Source organism: Athene cunicularia (assembly GCF_003259725.1).
Source record: "Athene cunicularia isolate RWA chromosome 7 unlocalized genomic scaffold, athCun1 chr7_part1, whole genome shotgun sequence".
Lineage (NCBI taxonomy): Eukaryota > Metazoa > Chordata > Aves > Strigiformes > Strigidae > Athene > Athene cunicularia.
In genome coordinates, this window is record NW_020799107.1 from 34171752 (window position 1) to 34179844 (window position 8093).

Here is an 8093-nt window from a genome sequence, read left to right on the forward strand (position 1 = left end):
TTTTTTTTTTTTTTTTTTTTTTTTTTTTTTTTTTTTTTTTTGTCTACAAGTTAATGCTGGAATAGCTTGCACTCTTTAGCGTGCACAGCTGTATTATCCCGGGGCAGTTTTTTGGCTCAGCGTGAATTTACACATCTGTCAGATCGCTCGGAGATCCATAGGCAGAATGCAGCGCTCAGGAACATTGGGTGGATTTGGGATGTTTTCTGTAGGACCTGGGAAGCGCAGAAGAGCGAGAGGTTTGCCGTCTTGCCCCAGCCATCCCCTCCTCGCTGCCCAACTCCCTCTGCCCTCCAGGGAACATGACAAAAGCATTTCTGTCCGCAGGTGATTTTAGGCTCTGCTTCAAAACTTCATTCTTCTGTCAAAATCACATATTTTAGTTCAAAACTGCATTCTTAATTTAAAACTGCTCATGCGCTCCCTCTGGTTTATTCCAAATAGTGGTCCCCAAGGAGTGTTTGAATTCACATTAAGGACCACAGGTTTGTCTGGTTTGGTTTTTAGGAAGCGTAAACTGAGCATCAGACTATGATCACTGAAAGCTAATCTAGGGCTTTGGCCACAGATCGACTTCCTTTTTTTTTTTTTTTTTTTTTTTTTCCCCACTACTTCCTATATATCTTCAGCCATTTGTATCTTGTCTTTTCTCCCTGGGCTACCGAGCTGTAGTTGTTCAGCTCCCTATTTTTCCTGTGTCTTCAAACCCAAGGGCCTTTCTCACATCTTCTCAAGGTGCTCTGCTTTGTCTGTGATTCTGATTTCCTCTCCGGAGCTCTTCATACCCTCTCGATGCTGTGCCATGGCCTGAGCTGGTACCCTGAAACCACACAATTCCTGCACCTGTCTCTGCTACCAGCTTCCCAGCTGGCCTTTGGAGTATTTTCATTTACTCTCTATACAACGGTTTTACACCACTCTGGTTCTAACTTGCATCTGAGATTGCTGCCATGTACTTTAATGCATAATGCATTTTTGGGATGCAGTTTGTGTGCTACTATGTAAAATATGACCGTATTGTTCATACGGCAAATCATTTTTTTAATTCATGACCCTGGGACAAGTGAAACGAACACAATTTTTCTTTGGTTTTTATAGAGTGAGAGTGAACACAGTAGAGCAGAAAAGATTTTTTTTTCTTGTTTGCGGAGCCGCGTTGAGGCATTTGGGGCTGTGTGGTGTGTGTTGGTGGAGCGAGATGCGAGGCAGACGCGCTCGCTTTGATTGGGTTTGGGGGAGGTTGTGCGGTGGCGTAGCTCACAGTGGAGCTGGCACAGCTTCCAGGCCTGGGGTTAAGTTGCTCAGTTTGGTTCAATTGGTAATTAATAAAAGCAATGGCCAATTTGACTTTATACCATGTGTCTGTCTGTGTGGAACCTGGCACATGCAAACCCTCTTTCTACAGAGCAAGATGGTCAGTGTATTTTTTTGATGTGAACTTTACGCCGGGAACCTGAAAGTGTGTGTAGGTCCAGTGAAGGGGAAGAAGCCTCCCGGCCTCTGACATAGGTCGAGAAAGGTAGTTAAACGTGTTCCAAGGGTTTCTTGAGTGCCGATGTAGGCTCACCTCCTACAGCTTCCAGATTTTTTAGTAGACAGGTCCATCGGAGTTTTTCAGGGCAGCATCTCAGCAGTTGGGTTGTCTTGTAAACGCAGAAGGGGCCACCAACATTTTGGTGCAAGACTTTCCCCCGCCACCCCTCCAAAGAGGAACATCTGCTCCTTAGCATGCTGCTCATTTCTATGGCAGGACTCCAGTTGCTCTTCCAACGCAGAGCTCGGCAATAGTAGCGCTGGTGTCTGAGCTCTGGAACAAACCAAGTGGTTTGCGTGTGCTTTTGTGTGCCATGAGTTATTTCTACTGTGTGCTTATTTATAATAATGGGCATTCATTATTATGAGAGAGCCTTTTTGCTCAGGAATCATCACAGTACACGCTGTAAATGCATCTTGACAATAGTTTGCGTTTGTATATTATGGACTCATAATACGTATTTATTTGTGTGTATAAAACTGTAATACCAAATGCATAGTAAAAAAAAAAAAAAAAAAAAAAAAAAAAAAAAAAGAAAAAAAAAAGCACCCTTAGAAAATTGCATGAACAGTAGTTCCATTTAAAATATCATATCTTGGCCAATTTTGTTATGTCCAAATATCCTAGTCACATTGTAGACTAACAGCCTGCCAAATTTCACTTAAAAGCACAGCCAATTTTTAAGTTACAGAAGCACAAAGAGCAGTGGAATGTTCTTTTTTAGGACTCCTCTAACTTAAACAAAAATTATAAGGTTTTTATTGTTTTGCTTAAATCTAAGGGAAAAAAAATATTTACTGCAACTCAGCCTGGATCACACTGCAAAATTCAGCATTTGGCTGTCGACATGACCGGAGTATGCTACTTAAAACAAGTTGATTTGCTTGCTAGAAGTTTAAAGCCCATGTAAAAGTCTATCTATTAGTAAATATGAGTCAGAGGAATTTTTATTAATGGAATCTAGTTTTATTTCTTATTTATTTATTCCCACCCGCTCTCAAAGCAGAGCAGTTCTCCCATTGGACCGTTAGGTAGAGATATTTTCCCCCCTGACTGCTGTTCGGAATTGGGGTCTTTTACAGATGCTTTATCTTGATCTTTTTAGATTGTAACAGGATATGCTGTCTCACTTGCAGTGCAATAAAAAGAAAGTTTAAAACAATCTAAAGTGAGAAGTATTGGCTGCTTTTTGCTCCTATTAGTGGTAGTCAGGAGCTACTATTAAAATGTCCTAAAGGAAAGGAAATATTCAAATTGTGGACATAACCCTAAATGTCTCACGAAAGACAAGTGGTGATTTTTTTTTTTTTTTTTTTTTTTTTTTTTTTTTTTTTTTTTTTTTTTTTTTTTTAATTTTAACCGAGGTTTTGTTGTCAGGAAAAAAAATAAAAATCCACTTTTAAGATTTCTCATCTACATACTTAAAATCATTTTCCACTGTCATCAAAGGGACAAATGCATGGATTCATTAGAATAATTACAGAAAAAAAGAGAAAAATGGAGTCAGTGCGTTAAAAATCTCCATTTTAGCTCTGTATAGTCCCTGCCGTGCGGGGGGAAAACGGTTAATTAGGACAGCAAAAGACAGCACTGAGAAAATGTGCTGCATGACAAAGGTGGCAGAACTCGCCAAAGATTCGTATTGAATAAGTAAGTTATAACCATCCCCTATGAAATGGCTTTAAAAAAAAAAAAATCATCAAAAAATAAATATACATCTCTATAAAAGCTCCCATAGCAATCCGCCATCGCTTGGGTAGAATATTTCCAAAAGGTTACGGTTGTAAATTAGTATTTATTTCTCCTGCGCAGCCGGCTGGCTTCTCCCGCTCCCCTCTCCGCGCCGCCTCCAGCCCTGTGCTGGGCTGCCTGGGCTTTATTCCCAGCGCAGCTTTTAGCCCGCGTGGCCAATCGGGACGGCAGCGCCGGCCCAGGACCGCGCTTGGTGCTGAGCTCCAAATGTGATTCCAGCCCTGACAGGGGGATTATAGGAAACAGATGACTTACGCTTCTAATTTGTGGCCTTAAATTGCAAACAGAATTTCAGGAGTCGAGCGGAGTAATAAATGGCAATAGAGAAAGCCACACACAGCCAAATCAGTATGTGGTGGTTGTAGGTTAAACTAAATAGGAAGAGACAGGTTATGATGGTTTAGTGTATTACAGAGAAGAAAGTCTTAAATTACTAGTGCTGAGAGGTATTGCACTATGGCAGACAGTATTGCATTGTGTAGTCTGCAGATATCACAAGCAGAACAATAAAAAAGCAGGTTTAGCATAAAACCTGTTGCTGGACAAATCTTTTTTTTTTTCTTTTTTTTTTTCCCCCTTAGAAATGGAAGCTGTGTTTTATGTTTGTTTTGACCTTAACTATATGCTTGCCCCTTAACATCTGTTTTCTACTGTTGCAGTTTTTCACACCAAATTAACTGTCAGGGCTTCAGATAAAATAAGTTAAAAATACTTCCAAATTATTTTTTTGTTGACTTTCAGGACTACAGGAGTGTCCTGTTACTCTTCCTGCCCTGGACTGTGGTGCTTAGCTCTTGCAGGCATAAAATAAATGCCGTTAAACGTTTTCAAATGATTAAAAATTAGAATGGCAGATTTTCAACTTGTTTCCCCTGTTTTTTTGGGTTTTTTTGTTTTTTTGTTTTTTGCTTATGGCATCTCTGCCAGCCGCTGCTTTTTGTGTAATGGCATCAGAGTATGTTTTGGAGGAGGTTTTTTGCGCTTTCACGCTGGATCTGCTGACTTCTTTTGTTATCTTTTGTAGCTTCTGGTTCTGAAAAGCTTCGGCGTGTTTATTTAATGATGATTTGTATCAAAAACTTGCTCCACGGTGCTAATTGGTGCATGCTCCTTGTAAGCCTTAAATTATAAAGATATATTCTTAGAACCCAGAGTGGTTTCAGATCTGATATGCTGACGACTAACGTGGGATTTGTTTGGTTTTTTTTTTTTTTTTCATTTCAGTACAAGAGGGAAGGGGAGATGAGGAATATGCTTAGAGGTCTGGAGGAATAGCTGGTACCACAAACGCATATGTCAATTGTTAGTATTTCTTAAGCCTCTTAATTTGAAGATGTACTTTAAAAAAATGGAACGAATCTTTTCTTTAACAATATGTGATCTCTGGAGTCTCTGGAAACCGTTAGAAAAACATTCCCATTACACACCAAGTAACACGGCGGGGTTATCCTACCACCCATATAATACTGCCCTAAAATGACAACTGGCCAGACCTACAAATAGCATTAACCCAAAGATTTAAAACAAGAGAGGAAAAATAAACCTTTGGCTCCCCAGTACTTTGCACTGCCGTGCTGTACAGGGCATTAATCTGTGCAACCTGTAGGCTCCATCCTGGTGATTTCCCAGTTGGAGAAACCCTTTAGTATTTCAGGGCATCATAGCAGGGTCCAACGTCCACGTTTTATTTCAGGCAGCAGAGCCTGCCTGCATTTGAATGAACATAACTGTTATTATTGCAAAATTATTATTGTTTTAAGCAGGTCTTTTGATTATCATTGAAAATGACTGGCTAAATACATTTTGATTAATCACTTGCAAAAATTATGCTTGTTAGAGCTGTTTTATATTCTCTGTCGCTGTGTTCTCACTGTAGGTTATAGCCATTTCTTTACGGCTGAAGATTTTTTCCCTTTAAGTCACCTGGTGAGAAAGGAAAACAAATCTTAGTTGAAAGCTTTTGTCTGTGAGACAGAGTCCTCTTTTCATCCCTATGTCCTTTAAAAAAATGTTCAATTATTGTCTGTGCCATAGAGGAAAGAATGGGGCCTACATAGGACCTGAACCTTTTCAGACAGGAGATGGCTTTTGTTTTTGCACCCCATCAACACCGCTCACCTAATTAAATCTGATATCTCTGGCTGAAGCAAAATGATTTGTTAATAGTTCTTTGGGAATTTCCTTAATGAGTTTAGATGTCTTTTGTATGGTACATGTGGGGGTATTTTGCAAATGGAGCTGAAAAAGAAAAAAAAAAAAAAAAAATGGGGCAAAGAGAGAGGAGAAAGAGCACCAAGCCAAGGAGCAAGGTGTGGGCTGACAGCGGGTCCTGGTGGGCTGCAGCCAGTCATTAGCCAGGGACACGCGGCAGAGATGCTCGGGAAGAGCCCTCCCCATCCCACACAGCCAGGGACATCTGTCAGGGACTCAGATATTACACCTTGATCAGGCCGAGACAGTGACACCATTTTCTTTAACAAACACCAGCAGCTTTTCTTTCTCCTTTATTTTAACATTTCTCAGGGGCTGGATTCCCTTTCTTCTCCTGCTCTGCTGAGAGTAAAAGGAGCTTGTTAACTTGCTTAGATATTTTGACTGCTGATGCACTTTGGCCACTTGCCTGTGGTAACAGTGTCAAAGCATTACTTGGGATAATTGCTATATTTGCAGTCTGAAGAGTGCTCTGACTTAGTGTTCAAGCTGCTGAACAAAAAAGAAATTGTCATTTTGGAAGAAATCTCTGAATTACCCTCCCAGTTAAAAAAGCGCACAATTTTCAAAACGCCTTTCCCCCCTGTATTCAAGCATAATGTTATGCAGATAATTAACATTTTAATAAATCGCTTAAAATATGAGATAGTAGCTTAAAAGGCTTCGGTTTCAATGGGGTTTTATTTTGTTTTTATTTTTAGCTTTGGGGATTAACCACTATGGGGCTCTATTTCTTCATTCTGTGCATACCCAAAAGTACCCACCGGTCCATAAAAACACTGTGCGCTTCTAGCTCGGGGTTTTCAGAGGGTGTAAGACCAAGACCATGGGTTTCACCAAATTGACTAGTCTTCCTAGTTTCACACTTTGAACTAGTACTGTAAATTATCAGTGTCCTTGTAATTATGAAGTAACTGGAATATTAAAAATATTAGTTACGTTGTCAGTTGTGTCCCAACTCATATTGCATATGGATAGCCTGTGACAATTTTTTGATAGCCCTTCATTTAGTAAAGATGTGAATAATTTATACATGCTCTTATGACATCCATTTTCCGAGTGGAAATTGAGACTATAATAGAATTTAATTGTATGAATATGCTATAAGAAATGGCACTTTGAAACTATATTTGTTACGCATTACACCTTTCCGATACTTTTGTGCATCCCGTTTGTTGTGCAACCTTTGTCTTTGAAAGATTAGGGCTGATACCGTAAGCAAGGTTTGGTCTAGGAAAAAGTCTAGATTTCTTGCAAAGCCACTGAATGTCCTCAAGCTTCTTCTGATTCACTTTTCGCAGGGTCACCTGACAGGACCATGTCTGGTAGCAACAAGGGGTTGGAGCCCAAGGACCACGGTCAAGACCGCCATCAGCAGCTCAGGGTGAGCAGAGATGCTTCAAGCAAACGTTGCTTCTTGTGGCCCACCCCCCCTTTTCTTTTTTTTTTTTTCTTTTTTTTTCCAAGTTTGACCACAAGCTTTAAAATATCAAACAAACAAAAAGAAAATCGATTTCCTGATAGTCTGCATTGCGTTTCAAATCCTACTCTTCTGGATTCACACTTTAAAAATGGCACTGGATCTACTGCATCATAGCCCCTAGGCAATATATAGTAGGCTAAATTTGGAAATCCATCATTTAATATGATCTAGAGGACATTCAGTAGGAGAAACTGTATGATGAAAAGCTTGAATGAACCTTTCCAATGCCCATCCTCAAACCCAAGTTAATCAGCCTAGCAATTACAAGCATTAGCAGCCCCGTTGCTCATCCTCCCTTACCTGTGTTAGGTTTCAATCCTGTTGCATCTGGCTCCCGTCATTTTACAGCACACTGATAAACAGCTATTGATTTCATCAAAATTACGTAGCTTGGAAGCCAGGACAGTGCTTGTCCTCAGGAAATCTTGCGAGGAAGCACCTAGTAAAATTACTCATCCTGCATTTTTCTGTTGCTTGTAGGCTTCAATGCTCACCCGCTCTAATGCAAAGTGAAGCATACTTTGTTCTACTGCCTCCAGATACCTTGTGTGGCTGCCTGATGCACTCTGATGTGCATTTTACCTGGCATTTGGGAGTTTTGTGTTGGTTTTTTTTTTTTAACATAACTATGATTACTTCTCTTACGGCGTTAATTCTGAAAAATGCTGAGCTCCTCCAAAAAGTGCCGATTGCTCTACTGACGAGCGAGGTGGCAAAGGGGAGAGGTATCTGGCACGGTGCAGGGTCCCAGCTGACGTGACCTGAGGCTGTTGTTGGGGAGGGTTTAATGTGCATGACAAATTTTCTGTTAACAAAATTGTTCAGGGGCCAGATTTTACTCTAGGTTATGTGGATTTAAATTCGTAACAGTTCCAGAGGCTTCATTTGTTACTGGAAATTTCAAAGGTGGGTTAGGTCAGAGTGTGACTGCCTGCATTTTGGGGTGCATTCTGCTCACCGTGGGAAACTGTCCTTTTTAACTCTTCCTTTATTTAATTCTTCCTTTATAATTACCTTTATGTTTTTGGAAGAGCTCTCTTTTTCCAATTGGCTGTCCTGCACGTTTTCAAACTACTTCTGAATTGGGGAAAAAAAAAAAAAAAAAAAAAAAAA